The sequence below is a fragment of the Mesoplodon bidens genome (assembly GCF_964165515.1).
Source record: "Mesoplodon bidens genome assembly, chromosome: 2".
NCBI lineage: Eukaryota > Metazoa > Chordata > Mammalia > Artiodactyla > Ziphiidae > Mesoplodon > Mesoplodon bidens.
The window spans coordinates 69,848,291-69,869,906 of record NC_138177.1 but is presented as its reverse complement, the minus strand read 5'-3'; positions in this window follow the sequence as shown (position 1 = coordinate 69,869,906).

The window sequence follows — 21,616 nt, the reverse complement described above, 5'->3', positions numbered from 1 at the left end:
TAAGTATCTTATGAGATCATTTAAACCGAACTAATAATCTTTACTTTTCTAGTTTAGTTTTTCAACCATTTTTTTCAAGGATCTCAGTAAAAAGAATGGAGCATTTGAAAACTCTACTAAATTTTCTAGCAACTCACAAATAAAGCTGTTCCTTCAATTCCCAAAATGTTAGTGGGTTAAGATAGGAAAAGAAACACTGAATAAGATATGAAACCTGGATTTAGACCCTACTTCTGAATCTGACTCACCAAATGACTTTTAGAAAAGCCATCCACCTGCCTTAACCTTGGTAAGCTCCTCTGCAAAGTGAGAAGCTCGCTGAAGATTATTGGATCTCAAAGGAGGTGCTGTACTGTGGGGAAGTGGATAAAAGAGCGAAGGATTACCTGAAAAATTCAAAACACATTCCAGTTTGCATTGCTTTCATTCTTAGTATTTCCTCGTAGGCACATCATATCCTTTTACTCATCTGTAACTTACAAAACCTTTTTTGTATTGGGTGTGCAGGACACATTTACAGTGGGGATTCCCACCGCAGTAATCTCCTGTAGGCAGCTGCTTATCTCCTCTGTACTACAAATGTCAGAGAAAGCAACCCACTGTCAGTATCCCCTCATGTCTTGTACTGATGCCTCTAGGAACTGCTTCCTTTCTCTCACCCTCCTTTAAGTGCCCCTGTGTTTTTCATAGTGGATAGAGCTGAAATGGCACTAGGCATCTTCCACACTAATATTCACCATCATCATTCTTCCTTTTTTTTTTTTTGTTCTTTATTGCCATTCTCTTTTCTTTCTCTCACTTTTCTGTTGCTTCCTACAGCTTGACCCTAGTTCAGCTCCTACTGGGTGCTACTGACTGAAGGTCATTCTGCCCTTGACACCACATGTGTATAATTCTATACTCCCTCCTGCAAAAACTAGGAGAGTGGCTGCTTCTAGTGTTTTTCTATCTCCTACAAGGTCTCTCTTTGGTTGACTCATCCTGGGTCCCCTTCCTCAGTCCTAGGACCTCCTCCAGACATTGACCTCCTGCATCCTTTCAAGTGAAGCCGCAGCACACACTCTTTACCTCTCAGCAAAAGCCACATTTAACCTTCTGTCAGAGAAAATACAGGCTTATTATTTTTTTAATAAATTTATTCATTTTTATTTATTTATTTTTGGCTGTGTTTGGTCTTCGTTGCTGCGCACAGGCTTTCTCCACTTGCAGCAAGTGGGGGCTACTCTTCTTTTTGGTGTGCAGACTTCTCATTGCAGTGTCTTCTCTTGTTGCGGAGCATGGGCTCTAGGGGCGTGGGCTTCAGTAGTTGAAGCACATGGGCTCAGTAGTTGTGGCTCACGGGCTCCAGAGCGCAGGCTCAGTAGTTGTGGTTTATGAGCTTAGTTGCTCCATGGCATGTGGGATCTTCCCGGACCAGGGCTTGAACCCATGTCCCCTGCAATGGCAGGTGGATTCTTAACCACTGTGCCACCAGGGAAGCCCTACAGGCTTATTATTGATGAACACCCTAGACCTGAATCCTAATCCCAAACATTCTCCCAATGCTGTATTTTCTCTTTCTTCAAGCATAAGGCCTCTATACCATCCTGGGCACAATTTTGAACGGACAATACATAAAATGCCACTATAAGCTGGTGCTCCTGAAGTGCCTTTAGTCCACTGAACTCAACATCCTAACAGAAAGAATACTACTGAAGCCTTTCTATTGATGCACAGGAACAGAATCAAAAGATGTTCTGAAAAAAAAAGTAAAAGATATTCTGGGCTTACTTTTTTTCTTTTAACTAAATAGCAAGTGTGGATAAACTCACCTCTATTCAGAAGAAAGAGAGAAAGATAAAGGAGAAAATAAGTTCTCGGAAAAATACTGAACACAAAAGAAGGAATAACAACATAAACAGACACTTCTAAACATTTGCCCCAGAATACATTAAACTATTTGATAACAGCTTATTTGCCCTCTGGTAGAAACAAGAGAAAATTATGTCCCTGGCTTGATGGAAGACAATATTTAAACCTTCCCAGGTTTTCTTCTCTTTTTATTCAAGTGGAGACCTCATCTTCCTTTGTTGTCCTAATTATAAACTTTTATGATTAATAATATCCTTTCCTACACCCTACACTTTTTTTCCCTTTAACTCAAGGAAAGAGTCTAGATCAGTGCTATCCAATACAGTAGCCACAAGCCACATGTGGCTATTTAAATTTAAATCAATTAAAATTAGATAAAATGTGGAACGCAATTCCTCAGTCACACTAGCCACATTTCAGGGACTCAGTAACTACATATGTCTAGTCGCTACCATATTGGACAGCACAAATTAGAATATTTCCATCATTGGAGAAAGTTCTACTGGACAGTGCTGGTTTAGGAGAATTCTCATTTCAGTCAAGGATGATTAAAGCCCCTTTGTAATAATGGTATAGAAAGGTAACATCACCACAGAGGATTTAAAAAATTCGGAGCCAAAATGTCTTGCCCTTTTAGATGAGGTTAAAACTCTCAGTGCTATAAAGCAAGATGCAAGCAGTCCACAGATGAAAGATAGGAGCACTGACTTGGATGTACGTGTTTATGGACACTGTGAGATAGAACAGGAAGAGGATTATTGAAATATTATTGATAAATAATGTCTGGCAGATATAAGCTGAATGGACAGTACTCATGTTACCGACCAGGGTTCTTGGCCTGTTTAATCAATAGAAATTGATCAGAGGACAGACAGGGAATTCCGGCAAGGCTTGATTGGGACTTGTGCTGTAACACGAGGAGCAAAAACAAGTAACAGGTTTCCTTGCTTGCTCCCTGAGTAGGGGGGGAGCTGGTTCCTTATACGGGGTGAGGGCAGGGGTGGGTCTAGGGATTGGGCCAGAGGCGTGGCTTAGGAGGTCTCCTCACCCCCTTGGTGGTGCTGTGTGCAAGGGGCTATGTGCATGCACAGTACTCTGCTTTTGCTCCTGGCTCCTCGGAAGTAGCAGTTGCATTTTTGTGTCTTGTTGTTCATAATTTGCCCCGACTGCACATGCATGCAGTTATTTTTAGTCCCTTATAGTTTCTTTGTATTTCGTTGCTTGAGGAGATGTTTGTCCAGGTACAAGCACAGCAGCAAAGGGTCCCACATCCCAGGTCCCAGCCTGTCTCACTCAGAGGCAGGGTTGAAAGGCAGTATGGACTGACCACTGTAGGAATACAGTACATCATACAGTATTAAATTCCCTAAGCCAGTTTTTTTGAGATCAGCCCTGGACTCAGAGAGTGACAGCTATGAAAGGGTGAAGAGCAGAGGGGAACTGGAGTAGGATATTGTAAGACCAGCATTCTGTTTCCACTATACAAACTCACCAGCCCCAGGGCCACTGTGTATGGTGTGCAGGCTGCTCACTACACATGGGTGTCTAGCTGAGGGAGGGAGTGGGGGTTGTTATCTCCCCACACTCCACTCACCAAGCCGTTCACCCAGCATAGAGTTAATCCTCCATTCACACAGAAATACCACATGGACTAGCAGCAGTCCAGATGAGCCCTGTGAGTTTTTTTAATTCCTCTTCTTTAGGGTCTCCGTTGTATCTTCTGTAAATGAATGTGATAGGCTGAATAGCCTGTCTATGTATGTCCTAATCCCTGAAACCTATGAATATGTTACCTTTACAGATAAGGATATTGAGAAGGATAGATTATGCTGGTATCCAGGTGGGCTCGATATAATGACAAGGGTCCTTCTAAGAGGAAGGCAGGAGGTCAGAGAGAAAAGAAAATGCTATGCCATCACCTTTGGAGATGGAGGAAGGAGCCACAAGCCAAGGAATGTAGGCAGCCTCTAGGTGCTAGAAAAGGCAAGGAAATCAATTAACCCCTAGAATCTCTAGAAAGAACACAGCCCTGTGGACACACCCATTTTAGACTTCTGACCTCCAGAGCTGTAAAATATTAAATTTGTGTTGGTGCTGTGTTAAGCCAATAGATTTGTGATAATTTGTTACAGCAGTGATAGAAAACCAATACAATAAGGATGCTGGATTATGTCTAAAGTCATTTTCAATGTAAAACATAAATTCCATAATTTTCATTCCTTCTGAGAAAAGCACAACATATAGATTGCTTTTCACTTAAGAAGAAATGTTCATTCATTGATGTTAATGAAGAGCAGAGAGGGGAAGTCCAGTGTCCACTCTGCAGCACTCCAGGGTATAAAGGTGAAAATTCCTCAGAGTCTGAGACACGATACTGGTGAGGTGTCATCTCCAGTGGGCTTGCTCAGGACTGCTGCTGTCGGATAGGATCACAGCCCCAGGATGGCAGCTGGGGCTTGGTGAACACTCCACCGTGAACCCCATACATTGGCACGCCCCCCACCCCCAACCCAGGACATCAGGGCTGAAGGTCCACCTTCAGTGGTGGGCCTTAACAATGATAAACATTGTTAATCTCTTCTGGTGACATCACAAATTCCCACACGTTCACATCTCCAGTGTCTCCCACCAAGGACTGGTTCTTATCAAAGACCACTCTTCCCCCAAAAAAAGAGATCTGCTTCTGCCACAGAACGATGCTTGCCTCTGTCCCCATAAAGTGCCCCTTCTCCAGACTCCTCCTCAGCATGGGCTTCCCATCCACCCAGAGCTCAACAATTCCCGAAGCTACTCTCAACTCCCAGATGTGCAGCAAAGCAAGAATGGCCTGGAGACCCAGAAGAGGGCTGCCACCCCACTCAATGAGTGCCATAGGCATCAGTCTTTCCCTTATGAGGAAGTCTTATTAGCTTGGGCCCAGGCATCACAAAAAGAGGCTGCACCCCCAGGCAGGCAGTGTAGACCTGGATTAACTGTTGAAGACCATTGGTTTCTTTATCTGTGCTTATCTGGTTACATAGGATTTCTCTCTCTCTCTGGAAAACACAAAAGCCTTTTGTGCTTATGTCTGTGGAAGTAAAAAAAAGGAATAAATAAGAAATGGAATTATCCAAAAAAAAGTTGAATTATATTATATATATATTATTATATTTATCAAGGAAAATATTGGAAACTAGAGATTTACTCTGCCTCTTCTCCACAATTCTGTGTATTCTCAGCTCCATTCACCCTCTCCTGAGCCCACACAAAGCTTTTCAAAGTCACAGCCCAGTAGACCAGAGCTCAGGCATAGGCTGGGGCTGCAAACAGACTGCTGGGCAGCGGCCCAGGGGACTGATGAGGACTAGGAAACTGAGAGCTTTGCCAGCTTCACTCTTCCTGTTGTTGTTCTGAACAGTGAGGATGTTAGTGGCTGAGTTCTTAGGACCTAGATGTCTTACACAACCTCAACTCCAGATATTAGTTAATGTGTGAAACATTTTCCAAAACTACCTCTGAAGGCCTTCTTTTGGGGCAAAGGGAACAGGATCATTCCCAAGTTGGGAAAATGACAAGCAATTTATTAGAGATTTCAGGCATTCCTGCAGCTTCAAGTCTCTATAGTCATGCTTGAAAACTTGGGAAAAATTCATTCTTTCTACCAGTTTAAGGAAATTATTCAAAATATGAAAATGTTTTTCTTAACACCAGTATTATTTAGAGAGGTAAACACATAGAAATAGACCAAATATTCATTCTGCTCACTGATTCAAACCAGAAACCTCTCAATTGCTTTGTGTTTCTAACCTCCAGTTAACATTCCCCCTTAAGCACTACTCAGATCTATCTGGGTCTCTCCAACATGACTGCCTTTGACCTACACCAGTTGCCATCAACTCCCACCTGGATTTCCAACAACCCTCTTATTGTCCTCACAGCTATTCTCATCCCCCTCCAAAGCAGTCTTCACAAAGGAGCTGGAACAATCATTCTAAAACAACAACATCAACTCTCTCAATTAAAACATATTTATGGAATTTAAGAAAAAAAAATGTCATGAAGAACCTAGGGGTAAGACAGGAATAAAGACACAGACCTACTAGAGAATGGACTTGAGGATATGGGGAGGGGGAAGAGTAAGCTGTGACAAAGCGAAAGAGAGGCATGGACATATATACACTACCAAACGTAAGGTAGATAGCTAGTGGGAAGCAGCCGCATAGCACGGGGAGATCAGCTCGGTGCTTTGTGACCGCCTGGAGGGGTGGGATAGGGAGAGTGGGAGGGAGACGCAAGAGGGAGGGGATATGGGAACATATGTATATGTATAACTGATTAAATTTGTTATAAAGCAGAAACTAACACACCATTGTTAAGAAATTATACTCCAATAAAGATGTAAAAATAAATAAATAAATAAATAAAATGAGAATTAAAACATATTATTAGCTCCCTGTATTTTAATTTTCCAGTCATAACAGAAAAATAAGGCAAGAAAAAATGAGCTTGGGATGGGTGTTAAGTGAGCCAACCCCCTTAACTCTAAGAAGCTTAGCATGCATTACAAGCTCCTCACCAATCAGAGCTCTCTTTAATCCTCTAGCTTCATTTCTCTCCACACCCTGCCTTGAACCCCAGCATCCAAGGGACGTTGGTCTTTCAGTTCTTAAAACATGCTGGTATCTCTCTCTTTTTTATTTTTAAAGGAACACTTATTATTTATTTATTTGGGCTGCATTGGGTCTTTGTTGCTGTGCATGGGCTTTTTCTAGTTGCGGTGAGCAGGGCCTACTCTTCTTTGCATTGCTTGCGCTTCTCATTGTGGTGGATTCTCTTGTTGTGGAGCACGGGCTCTAGGCCCGCAGGCTTCAGTAGTTGTGGCACATGGGCTCAGTAGTTGTGGTTCACGGGCTCTAGAGTGCAGGCTCTGTAGTTGTGGAGCACGGGCTTAGCTGCTCTGCGGCATGTGGGATCTTCCCGGGCCAGGGATCAAACCCTTGTCTCCTGCATTGGCAGGTGGATTCTTAACCACTGCACCACCAAGGAAGTCCACTGGTGTCTCTCTTAACCACGATGTTTGCACATGTTGTTCGTTCTGACTCACAACCTCATTTGACCAGCTAATGCTCGCTCTTTTTCCATTTTCAACTTAAATGAAACATCCTCCAAGAATGATTTCTGCACCTCCCAACTCTCAATAAGGTGACTCTCCCAAAGTTATCAGCTGTGTTGTCTTTGGCTGTTGGCTTGTTCATGTTGTCCACTATGACAACATCCTTGAAGATGGTGATAAGGTTCTGTCATGAGCACTATTATGTTCTCAGTGCCTAGTCCAGAGTCTGTCACATAGTTAGGGGTAGATCACTATTGAATAAATAATGCAGGGATACCCTCTGAGGTAGTAATTTGCTATTGCTGTTGCTGAATATATCCTATTCTAAGCAAGTAGCATAAAGCTTCCTCATGTCAGGAGAAGGTTCATAACAGCAAGCAACCAACCAACACTGCTGGAGATAGTCTCCTATTGAACATGTGTTCATCAAAACCCTGAGCTGTTGCAGAGCTTCTACTGGGAGCTGAGAGAGGTAGACACATGGAGGCATCAAGGAGAATGAAGAGAACCCCAGGCTAGGAGAAGGGTAGAAACTGACAGGTCTTGTGTGTATCAGGGATCCTGGCTCCACTATCTGCCAGCCCTCTGGGGAGGGAGCAGCGTCTTTGAGAGGATGGATGCAATGTGTACATCTAGATCCTTAGGACTCCCAACCTAGACCAAGGTGCCTGTGATCTATTTGGCAGAAGTAGCAGAGCTGCAGACTTTGGGCATCCAGGCAAGCTTGAACAATAGGCATCTCTGCAGTACTCAGTGGACCTTCCTGACATTTGAGTGTTAATGTTAGACTCTTGGAACCTTTAGCTGACCTTGGGTCATTGGAAAGGGAACCCCAATAATGACTAAGTTAGAGTGTTCAATAACTCTATGGGACGTAAGCCCAGAGACTTTTTTTTTTGGTTGAGTTGGGTCTTTGTTGCTGCACGTGGGGGCTACTCTTCGTTATGGTGTGCAGGCTTCTCATTGTGGTGGCTTCTCTTGTTGCAGAGCACGGGCTCTAGGCACACGGGCTTTAGAACGCAGGCTAAGTAGTTGTGGCGCACGGGCTTAGTTGTTCCTTGGCATGTGGGATCTTCCCGGCCCAGGGCTTGAACCCATGTCCCCTGCATTGGCAGGTGGATTCTTATCCACTGCGCCACCAGGGAAGCCCCCAGAGACTTATTTAACTTTATATAAAGCAAATAGAGATGTGGCATTTCTTACTCACCTGAGTTTATTGAATAAGATTTATATTCCCTACATAAATGAATAGTTTGATGATTTATACTACATACATGTGATGGATGAAAAAATAAGCAGTCATTCAAACTAACAGTGGCATACCCAGAGAGAAATAAGCCTCACAGTGACAAAGTTCTATACATGGTGTTTATTACCTGGTTTTATTCTCTCTGGACACCATTATTTTAACCTAAAAATCTGAATCCATTCTGTCAAGCTCTCTCAATACAAGAATACCTGAAAGATCTTCCATCAAAAATCTTCAGAAAAATAGCAGATGGATCCATTGAGAGTGACAACTTTCATTCTGTAACGAGAACAATAAGTTTATTGGTTATAACTACTTGGCCTTTCAGGTTAGACCATGGGTAATGATTTGCCTCTTCTGTTTCACCTCACTGAAAAATAAGAGAACCCTTAATCCCTGAAAGATAATGAACTAGTGTCTGTTCTGGTCACATCAAGATGCTCTTTCTTGAGTCCCCTGATATTCCAAAACCCCATACAATTTGATCTACTTCTTTGTTCTGATGACTTGATAATCAAGTCTCAGTATGTGCTTATGCACCTGCTCAAAATAAAGCCTGGCAGTGCTTGTTCTCTATTGATTTTTCTGAAACATCTGACCTTTCCCAGACCTCATCAATCTGGGAAAGAGAATTGAATCACATTAACTGAAAGCCCTTCATGACCCTTTCCCTAGCCCCAGATACACTCAGTTATTTCTGAGGGTCCTAGTGGTGCTCATAGGAGTTTAGTCCCCTCTTGGACTTTTACTGTCTTTCACTTTTCTGAAGCTAACAAAACCTCTCTCCTTCTCGCTGCAAACACTGCCCTCTGTGAGAATCCCTATATTTATTCCAGGGATGCGAGGGCTTCCAAGGCTGCCCTTACCAGGTGCCAAGGCTGGGTGCTCTCTCTTCAGTCCTCAAGGCAGCAAAGTTTTGCTACCTTTCCCCATGAAGTAGGGGGAATTGATATCTCCCCAGCTCAATAGAGAATCAAATCTGCTTTCATTGTCCTCTCTATGTGTCTGAGTCTTTCAAAACTACAGCTTATTTGGTTTCTACCTATGACCCCAAATCTCCAAAATGCTCTAAGAATGGATTAATGGGGCCCAACAAGGAAATGGATCTAAGATACACACCTTAAGCTATCCTCCCATCTCCAGTTTTTCCCCAAATGTCCCAAACAAATACCATCTCTTCTCTGTAGGACCAAAAGTCCTTAGGCAAATTAATTCCTCCTGGTTCTTCCTCTATTTCATTAGACATGTCCTAATCCCATTTTACAGTCTCTGCTATATAAGAAAGCTATAACTCACTCTAATTTTATAGTAGACCACTTATTTTTATTTCCCTAGTCCCAGCCATCTATCCCTGCCTATTTCTAAACCATAGACACAAAAGCAAGATGTCTTCTCTGACAACCAGGATCCCCTAAGATTTACATAAAGCTTTAGTTAAGATTTGCAGAGTGTGTGTGGTTTTCTATCATCTAACATTCCTGTGGAAAATTCTAAAGCTGTCAAATGGGCCTTTCTCTTGTCCTCTATACACAACTGGACAAAGCGAAGTGATCTAAAAATTACATCTCAGAACCTCAAAACTTTCACTATAAATTGATCACAAAATATTGACTCATTTATTTTAAGAAGTCATGTCCTGCTCATTATAACTTTTTCTAAAATACTCCCCTCCAGGAAAAAATGTGTTTGTCCTCAAATTCCATTCAAAATCTCACCACCCTTGAATAGTTTCTTGACCCTCATTCCATCCACAATCTTCTCCTCCCTCATTTCAAAGGAAAAATAAATTACTCTATTAGTTCTTAACTCCTGTAGTTCATTCTTTATTAATTTGTTACAATACATATCTCATCGGAATATAGTTGTTTTTGTATGTTTCTGTCATCTGTGAGCTACAAAAACTGAGGCTACATCATCTTCATTCATTCATTTATTCAATCATTCATGTATTCAACATATATCTTGTTTCACTATGTGCCATTCACTATATTAGTCCTCTAGCTCAAGAGACATTAAATGACTAGTTTTTGCCTGAGAAAAGAGGAAGAAATGTTCAAATAAGAAATAAATAATTTCCCAAAGCCTCCAAAAAACGACTTTCCATTCTTTGGTTGCTTCTTTCTAATACTTCTGCTGTGACACTTTAGGTTGTTCTGTCAGTCTATCATGCTTCTCATCTCTTCAAATCCCTTAGAGTAAAAGACTACAAAAACAAAAACAAACAAATAAAAGATTTATACGAAAGGACACTGTATTTGGTACCTCCACCTCTGGTTCCCTGAAATTCACATTCCCGAGAGGCTCTCTGTCATCACTGCCTAATGGTCTCAGAGGTTCCTCTCTCCCCCTTTTGAGCGAACCCCTCAAAATGGACATAAATCCTTCCCCCAATTCTTCATAGCACAACAAAGCCCATACTGTTATATTTCTTAGATATGTTTCCTGGTATGACAATTCTCAGAGCCTAAGGCTCTGGCTTATGCTGCTTGGACGGCCTCAGCCTACTTCTCTCCTGTGATACTGTGATTTATAATAAGTATATATTTGGTTTCATCCTGTTTCTGGAACAGAGCTCCTAAGACCATTGGAATTTCCTGACAAGAACAGTAAATGTTCTTTTTTTATGTTAATGAGGTGACTTTTGGACCCCACCCAGTGATGGGGGCTGGTTGCCAGTGGAGCCAAGGGTGTCATTGGAGGATTGTAACTTCCAGTCCCACACCCTGAGCAGGGGAGGGGAAAGGGGCTTGGGCTTCAGTTCACTCACCAATGGCCAATGATTTAGTCAATCATGCCTATGTAATGAAGCCTCCATAAAAACCCAAAAGGATTGGGTCTAGAGAGCTTCTGGGCTGGTGACCACGTGGAGATTGGGGCTAGTGTCATGCCTGGTGCTCAATGCCCCTTCTGCATACCCTTCCCTGTGCATCTCTTCCAATTGGCTGTTCCTGAGTTCTATCCTTTTACCAGTGAACTGGTAATTAAAATGTTTCTTTGAGGGGCTTCCCTGGTGGCGCAGTGGTTGAGAGTCCGCCTGCCAATGCAGGGGACACGGGTTCGTGCCCCGGTCTGGGAAGATCCCACATGCCGCGGAGCGGCTGGGCCCGTGAGCCATGGCTGCTGATCCTGCGCGTCCGGAGCCTGTGCTCCACAACGGGAGAAGCCACAGCAGTGAGAGGCCCACGTACCGCAAAAACAAAAACAAAACAAAACAATAAAATGTTTCTTTGAGTTCTGTCAGCCACTCTAACAAATTAATCAAATTCAAGGAGGTGGACATGGGAACCTCTGATTTATAGCCAATTGGTCAGAAACACAGGTAATAGCCTGTGTTTGGCATCTGAAGGGAGTGGGGGAAGTCTTGTAGGACTGTTCCCCTAACCTGTAGTATCTTTTGCTATCTCCAGGTAGATAAACTTCAGACTTGAGCAGAATTGGGTTGAATTGTGGGACACCCAGCTGGAGTCCAGAGCATTGCTTGTTGGTGTGGGAACCACCCACTATACCCCCCGACACACACACACACACACACACACACACACACACACACTGGAATTGGGTCTAGGAACCCAGGCAGATCTCCTAACTCAAGGGATGCCCTGAGGCAAGAGCCGAGGAATACCCTGACACTTTTGTATCCTCCCCCAAGTCTAGGCCCTATGAGCAAGGGCCTAACACAGGAATGAGTTCCCTCTCCTTCCTGCTAAGCTCCACCTTAATCTTCCTGTGAATTAAGATATCCTCTTCCCATAATAATCAACACTGGAAATATCTAGACATCTTGTGAGAGAATCAAGATCCTACTTTTGTGATCCTTATCTATGGGCCCAAACTCCCAACATAATAATAGCCCAAGCTTAGGACAAGAAATAAGCATAGGGTGAGGGCAATAGGGGAGGATATTTTCCTTACACTGTCAGCTCCTGTGGGCCGCTTCTCCATCCCAGCATGTTATTCTATTTCCCTTCTTTTGGCCGTTAATCTTACTTCTTATATATCCCTTGCCCCTTGACTGTGGACTTGCCTCAGACTAGTTTTCTCAGCTTTGACTTCAGAACACCTAACCCAGAGCACTTTGCTAGTACATGCACACACACGCACACAAGCCTTAAAATAGATAAAAGTAAACATCCCTCAGGAGACCCTGGATTGTATCATGAAGCAAGCCTGCTGTAAACATGAAATGCCATACCAGTTTTGTTTTCTTGTAAAATGAGTGCATATTTTGCACCCTAATTTCTATTATTTTTTTTATATTCATTTTAGGTTTAAAATTACTCAAAATCACATTAAACAACCCAACCAGGTCCCACCTGTCTTACTGCCCTGCAGGTAAGACGTTGATGTACTAAGCATGTCACTTTTAATATCTGGACTGAATTGAACTGAACTGGCACTTGATAAATCAAATTCAGCAACCAGGCGATTGCTCTTCTCTGTCTGGGTATCATAATATTTCAAGAGTCTGGACTCACTCATATAGATACAAATAGAATCAGCTTTTGGTGGTGGTGGTTTTGTGAGGAAAGAGGCTGTTTGTTTGTTTGTTTTAATGTTTGATTATTATGTCAGAGTGATCACCTAGATGAGATACCAGAAATCTGCCAATAATGTGCCAACATGTACAACTTGTAATTGGTGGAAATTTTGATCAGCATATTTTCTTACTGAGAAATCAAGTAGCTTTTGTCATTTGTTCAGTTAAAACACCTGCTGGTCCACTGGACAGTTTATTTTACCATTTTGGGAAAATACTTGCCAAAGGAATTTGTCTCCAACAAAGAAAGATGGTAATGATGCTGCTCCTTGTTTTACCACCAAAGTTGTAATTTTCATCACATACACATGAATAAAGAATTTCAAATGATTCAGACTCCACATTCAACTTTCTTCAATCAATCTCAAAGATCATCTTCATTTCAGTATGTTTGTTATATGCCATAAAAACCTTAAATAGTTTTGCCTTATACTTATTTATTAAGAGTATTCAGGCTCTTACAAATTGCTAAATAAGTCAAATTTGTGGCCCCTCTATCAATGATTAAGATAAGAATTTAATCAGTTCACCCTGTCTAGATACTTATCCATTCAGAAGACATCTTTTTTCTGTACAGTTAAGTAATAAATCAATCTTCAATTTGTAAACTCTCACCAACATCTTCTCCAAATTGAATTGGGAGATTGGGATTGACATATATACACTAATGTGTTTAAAAATGGATAACTAATAAGAACCTGCTGAATAAAAAAATAAATGAAATAAAATCTTGGAGAAAAAAAGAATTTAGTATGAATCTATATGGCTGGTAGGAAAAAATATACTTTCAAAACTATTTCCCTCTTCATAATAAATTTCCCTTAGAATATAACTTTTATTAAAAACTGAAAATTTAACTATATTTTTAAAATTTAAGTTAATTATGTGGAGGGATAATTTTTCCCTTCCAAAAATTTCCCAAGTACCACAAATGACTGTGCAAAAAATATAGCCAAACCTAAATTAAATAAGTTACTTTTAGTTAAATAATTTTGAAAGCAAAACTATATAAATTATTTCAAATTTTTTCAGGAAAAAATTATATTTGGGGAGGTGAATGCATGTGAATATTCTTCCTAAGATTTTGAATGAAACCTCCAAAAGTTAAGAGGGAACAAATTTTATCATACAAGAAAAAAATGTTTTATGCTCATTCACAGTTTTTTCTTTCTTTTTTTCTTTATTTCTTTCATTCACATTTAAACATAATAAATCCTGTATTTGAATATGTTTCCAAGAACATCCTAAAGCTTTTAATTTGGATGCTGCTGTTTAGTGACAGTTCATTCATTATGACAAGGGGTAGTTCTGTCATCTTCTCTGTTTAGTTCATATTTAATGTTTATTTCACTTTTTTAAAAGCAAGATAAAACTTAAATGCATATTATGAAGTAAAAGATGCCAGTATGCAAAGGCTACATATTGGATGATTCCAACTGTATGACATTCTGGAAAAGGGAAAACTATGAAGACAGTAAAAAGATCAGTGGTTGCCAGAGACTGGAGTTTGGAGGGAGGGATGAGTAAGCAGAGCACAGAGGATTTTTAAGGCAATGAAACTATTCTGTATGATACTATAATGATGGATACATATCATTATACAATTATCCAAAGCCGTAGAATGTACACCGAGTGAACTTTAATGTAAACTACAGACTTTGAGTGATAATGATGTGTCAATGTAGGTTCATCACTTATAACAAATGTACCACTCTGATTCAGGATATTAATAGTGGAGGAGTTTGCTCATGTGTGGGCATGGAATAAATGGAAACTCTGTACCTTTGGCTCAGTTTTGCTACAAATCTAAAGCTGCTTTAAAAAATAAAGATTATTAATTTTTAGAAAGCAGGATATATTTATTCCAGGAAATGCCAATGATTTTTTCAACTACCTGTAATCTCTTCCCCTCCAAGAAAACCACTTTGAACACCTTAGTTTCAATCCTTGTTGTATTTTGCTAAGCCTATACACACATATGTGTGGATGTGTTTGCTTTCCTTAGTAAAAAATGGGAAAATATGGGTATCAATATTCATTCTTTTAAATTAAGATGCATTGTGGGCATATGTTCATATCAAAATATTTTAAAACACAATAAAGTAAGCTTTATTCATAATCCCCTTGGTGGATCCTGTGCATTTCTCCAGTCAGTCTCTCTTTGGAATGATGATAAGGTACACACTACATTTCCCAGGCTCCCTTGCAGCTCAGATTCTGGATGTGAATAAGGTTCTGCCAATTCAGTGAACTTACACGAAATTTGAAGATGGGACTCCGAAGGAAACCTTTTTGCTCCCCTCTTTCAGGTAGTTTTTGCTGCCTAACAAAATCATGGAGACAGGAGATTTCCTTGGGGACCGTGTTCCAGTGCCCATTATTCAGCAATCTGGGCATTGAGAAACAGCTGCCACTATATCTTGATTCTAACTCTCTGACCCTGGGATGGTAACTATGGGATTGTGGGGGGTTTGTTTGGTTTTTGCTTCATAGTTGGTTTGCCAATTTTATTGAGTTATATTTGACATATAACGTTGTATTGGTCTAAGGTGCTCAACATAATGATTTGATATATGTATATACTGAGAAATGATTTCACAATGTTTCATTAATATCTATCACCTCACATAGTTATAATTTTATTTTCTTATGATGAGAACTTTTAAGGTCTACTCTCCGGGCAACTTTCAAATATACAATGCAGTATTCTTAACTATAGTTACCATGCTGTACATTAGATCCCCAGAGCTTAATTATCTTATAACTAGAAGCTTATACCCTTTAACTACCTTCATCTATTTCTCTCAAATCCTCACTTCCGACAATCACCAATCTGTTCTGTTTCTATGAGTTTGGGGGGTTTTTAGACTCCACATATAAGTGAAATTATACCTTTCTCTGTCTGATTTATTTCACTTAGTATAGAGGTCCATCCATGTTGTTACAAATGGCAGGATTCCCTTCTTTTTATGGCTGCATAATATTTCACTATTTATTTATTTATTTTTATTTATATTTATAATTTATCTCCTTTGGATATATAACCAGAAGTGGAATTGCTGGATCATATGATGGTTCTATTTTTAGTTTTTTGAGGAAACTGCATATTGTTTTGCAATTGCCTGCACCAATTTACGTTCCCACCAACAGTGTACAAGTGTTCTTGTGCATGTTCTTGCCAACATTTCCATGTTCCTGTCAACATTTGTTATCTCTTGTCTTTTTGATGATAGACATTCTAACAGGTGTTGGGAGGGATTGTGTTCTTGAACTTGGAGTGCCAGTGGTGACCTCAAAGGAGATCTTGGTATGTCACTTTTTGATTGATCTAGGAGTCATTTCATTCCCAAAATCCATCTAAGAACCTACTTTTTCAGTTCTTCCAATGATATTGCAAATACTTAATTCCCTGTATTAAATCATTCCCCACTTAAAATATTTAGAATAGTTTCTCTTTACTACATGGAACTCTGACTGACACAATCCCAACACACTAAAAATTTTATAATAAAGTAATAGTAGAGAATTCCCACCTCTGCTTATTTATTGTGACGTGAACATAATCTTTACCAATATATCTGCCTACCTTTGATCTATCTATCTATCTGCCTATGTACCTATCATCTGTATATCCATACACATAAAAATGTCTTGTGTTGTGAAATGGAAATATGCTGGACGTGCTGGTCTGCAACTTGTTTTTTTCCCCCTGAACCGCTTTCCTGAATGGTACATGTGGATATATCTCATTATTTTTTAATAGCTACACAATGTTCTATAGTATGGTTGTAGCATAATTATTCAACAAATCCAAAAATTCCCCCACTGATGAACACTTGTGTTTTTCCAAATGTTTGCTGTGAGAATGCTGTAATGAATAACTTTTTACATATTTCCTTGAGAGCTTTGATTTTACTGATGTAGGATAGATTCTATAAGCAGAATTACTGGGTCAAAGAATATAAGCATTTCAAAATTTAAATAGACACTGTCAAATTAAATTCCAATAAGCTTCTACAAATTTACACTCCTGGCACAAATGCGTGAAACTGCTTATATCTCCATAACCTGGTTATAACTGGATATTAATGACTTTTTCTGGCCAATCTAATAACGTTTAAAAAGTGGCATGCTATCATCTTTAAATTGCATTTCTTGGATTACAAGTAAAATTGAGTGTCATTTCATATTTTTACTGGCCGTCTGCAATTTATGTGCTATGACTGTCCTTTCACATGTACCCTCTGCCCATTGAATTAATTTTCGTATCTATTTGTTAGTATTTTTAGTATATTAAAGATATTATCTCTTTGTCGGTCCATCTGTCTGTCTCTCACACACACACAGTAAGAGAGGAAAGAGACTATTCTCCCAGTTTATTGTTTGCTATTTGTTGTAATTTATATTGACTTTTGCTGTAGCAAGTTTTTCATGTAGCCATTTGTTTACTGTGTTGTTCAGAAAAGGCTCTGTGACCTTGATATTTTACAAATATTTTTCTAAATTTTTAAATAATTTTTTGGGTTTTGTTGTTTATAACTAAAAGGTTAACCCACCAAATTTTTACTTGATTGTGTTGTATAAAATTAACATTTAACTTTATTTTAGTTCTAATGGATAGATAATTGTCCCAATACCAACCATTGTCTAAGCCATCCTTTCCTCCATTGAAATTAATTGTTTTACTCCGCATATACCTGGATCTGTCTCTGAGTTTTTATTTGTGTTTCACTGGTCTATTGTCCAATTCCTATTCAAATGCCATATTGATTTGATTATGCTGCTTTATAGATAGTAAGCTCTGGAATCTACTTAAAAAGCAGTTCCCCTTACTATTTTTTTCATTTTGAAACATTTCTTGCCATTTGTAACATATTTATTCTTCAGGGTCAATTTCAGATTTATTTCCTTTTATTAAAATAAGCTGGAAATTTTATTCAAATTAAATTAAATTTACATATTAATTTCGTGATTAATTTAATGATTGACATCCTTGGAGTGATTGAGAGTTTATAATATAATGGAATATATATATGACATGTCTTTCCAATTTATTCATGTCTTATACTTCAATAACACTTCTTTTCCTTCATATAGACCTTGTAGCTTCTATTAAGGTTCTTCCTTAAGAGATTGACAGTTCTTACAGAGTATAACAAACTAGCATGGATTCATGCTTCCTTCCCTTGAACGAAACTCTGGAGAAGCCACTGAAGTGAGAGGGAGGTTGCTGGATCCCAGTACAAAATATAATGGAAGAAGTGGTTGGGAAGATGAGTTGACTGAGCCCCAATGTGAAAGGGAAGAAGGTTCAGGCAAAAGGAAGCCATGCCCCATGACTGGGGGAGTGATGGGAAGCAGTTGTCTAATTGGGCCTTTTATTCTCTCACCCACATTGCCCTGGGAGGACTATTGCTCATCCCTTCACAATGGCTTGGTGAGAAAACACATCACCAGCCCAGTAATAGCACCAGCCCTAAGTGGCAGACTCACAGCAGGGTGACTCTGAGTGCAGAGTTGATAACCAGAAGTGCACGTAGTCTGGTCAATCACTAAGCATTCCCTTCCACATCCTCCCCCTCTATCTCACTCTATGATAACATCAGTCACGATAGAAGACAGCCTCTGGAAAACAGAAGTACTTGGGATAGAGATATTAAGTGGGTGGGGTTCATGAAAGACAAGGTCGTCTGGTGAGTGGAATGAAGTAAACAGGAAATGGTTGAGACCATATTACAGAACTAGAAGCTCTCTACTCTAGGATATACCCCATCCCCCCTCTCAAAGTCACTAATAGGACAACAAGCCAGGGCAGAGGATCTTATCCTTCCATCAAAGTACATGTTACCTGTCAAGATAGTTGATAGCTCCAAAAGAATATGAGCTTGCACAGAAAAATGTTAGCATAATAGGTCTGAGACTGTTATACTTAGAACCGTCTGCTTGCAAGGCTGGACTTTCTCTTTAGCCATAAGAAGATTCAAGGATATTTAAACACACACACACACACACACACACACATACACACACACACAGAGCAAACATCATACTTAATCACAAATTATTGAAAACATTCCCCTTGAGGTTAGGAAAAAACTGGATGGTGACAATTACCATTTTCATTCAAGTGAAAGTGCTACACAGTAGAATGAAACCAAAAATAATATATGAGTCTATACTGATATAAATAAAGGAATGAATTAATGAAGAGAAGAGCGACTTTTTCCTTTACAGTGGAATGTCATTAATAAACTAGAAGGAATGATGGAATTAGAAAATCACCATTTGATAAATTATCACAGAAATAATTCAACTAAGAAACATTGATGGATGTTAAAGCTAGTGAGTGAAAGTTTGATGGGGAAAGGTATATTTACATAGTCTTGAAGTATTTCCTCACAATGTATTTATGAAATGAAAAGAGAAAAAGAGTAACTTTAAATGGAGAAAACAAAATGAAACCACTTTAACCAAATGATCAAGTAATGGGACAAATCAAAATGTGTTCCTCTTGTTGGAATGCAGTGAGAAATATACAGTCTCAATTCTGAGATACTTCTGCCAAAAGTTTATAACCTGAATCTAATCATTAGAAAATACCAGGTAAACCCAAATTGAGAAATATTCTGGCCTGTAACCTTCAAGTGTTAAGGTTATGAAAGTTTAAAAAAGACTGAAAAGAATAGGAAATGCTCCAGATATTGAAGGAGACTAAAGAGACAAGAAAACAAATGCAACACTGATCCTGGACTGGAATGGTTTGCTATTGTTAACAAAAACAACAAACAAACAACAAAGACTGTCACTCATCATCCAGCTATTCAAAGGGTTAAGTTGCAACCCTCTGCCAATGCCCACTGACAGTCAGCCCTGAGGGGAAATCAGGATGTAAAAAAACAGGACCAGGCTCTCTGTGCTTTGGATAAACAGGCCCTTAGATAGTTAGATGCACATTGCAGGAAGAATTTCAATGACCCCAGATTCTTGCACCTTCCCATACATAGAAAAGCACTAAAACCATGAACTTGAGGTGTCTGTTCTTTGTGATGAGCAGTAATTTTTACCAAGATGTATGCTTGACTGCACTATTCCCTAGCCAAAAAATAAATAAATCATACCTAAGCTGGCTCCTCCCCTACCTCTTCAGAGCAGTTTCTCAGAGCTAGTGAGAGGCTGTCTCCCAGGCTATAGTCCCCAGTAATGTCCCTGAATAAAACTTAATTCACAACTTTCATGTTGTGTGTTTTTCCTTCAGTCAATCCTACACAGGACATGATTGGGACAATCGGTGAAACTTGAATGGGATTGGTAAATTAGATAATAGTAATACATCGGTATTTCCTGATTTTGATCGTTGCATTGTGGTTATGAAAGAGGTCTTTGTTTGCATGAATTTTACTTTGAAGTATTCCAGAGTGACAGGGCATCATGTTGTCAGGGAGGAAGACACCTTCCTCTACTTTTCTAGGTTCTTCTGGCTGGTCTAAGAATTAAATTGACATGAGACAGATTAACAGGAGAAAATCAAACAAAAGTATAAATAACAGGGATACATGGGAGAGACCCATGAAAATTGAGTAACTCACCAAAATGGTCCAAGCCACCGCCTTGAATACCATCTTCAGCTAAGGACAAAAGAAAGATGTTGGGAGCAGGGGAGAGTTGTGGGAAGTTGCCAGGAAAAGCACAGTAAACAAGAGTAAATCTGTGATGCAGATTTAAGTCATTCCCTTCTCCACAGATAAGTTTCTAGAGAATTTAGAGTCATCCTTCTCTTCCTGGTAGAGGAGACACCCTTACACATGGAGATTTCCCTTATACAGGTAAATGTCTCTTATGAAAGGGTAACTTCTACTCAGTTTTCAGAGCTCCTCTGCTATTTCTTAAAATAGCTAAATGAAAATAATTAAGTTGCCAAAGAGGCATAATTTAGGGTGGCATATTCTGTTCCCCTCCCCAAAGTGATCTCAGGTGCCCTTGGCCTGCAGTGGCTTAAAGCAGGGTTTTGGTTCCTGGCCAGAGATTAAGGTTGTGTCACAGCAGTGAAAGCACCAAATCCTAGCTGCTAGACCAGTGGTCAGAGACAAGGCCCTGGCTCTTCGGCTTTGCAGAAGAGAATTCCCACAAAGACAAAAAGTAGTGAAACAAGTAAAGTGTTTATTAGGAGAAAAAAAAGAGTACAGTACTTCTGGATAGACACACAGGCGGACTCAGAGAGAGAGAAAGTCACACCCCCATGGTAGTTTAAATCACTTATATGGGGCATTTCTTCTGGGTTTCCATTGGTCAATCATTTTGATTTGCCTGGTTCAGAGTCTGTATTTGGTATACCTCAGTATCCTCTCATGTGTGCACACATCTCTCAGCCAAGATGGATTCCACCAAAGAGGTCTATGGGTAGTTGACATCACCTACTATGGGGTTGGCGCCCTCTCCCTTTTTTGACCTCCAAAGAGCTTTCTAGTCGGGAAGGTTTCCTTGACTTCGAGAATGAGAAATATGTGGTCTCTTATCTTCTATCTGGGCAGGGCCCAGCCTCCTCTCTCAGTTGTCCGTCTGTTCTAATCTTGGAGTATCAGTCCACAGGGAATGAATCTCCAGTTGTTTACCCTTGGGGGGCCCAACTACCTCTGGCCTCAAAAGGCAGTTAAACATCAATACGTCAGCACAAGCCTTAAATACACACACACACACACACACACACACACACTTGGGAGAAATCTCCCTCCTATCAAGCAGTTCATTGTACTACAATAGTTTCCATATCCTTGAGAAAAATTCACTAGTATGTATCCTGCCCTCTTGTTATGGAGACTAGCATTTGGAATACTTCTGTCTCTGAAAAATTTATAGATATGAGTTGGTTTGCAATTGGCAGATTTCTCCT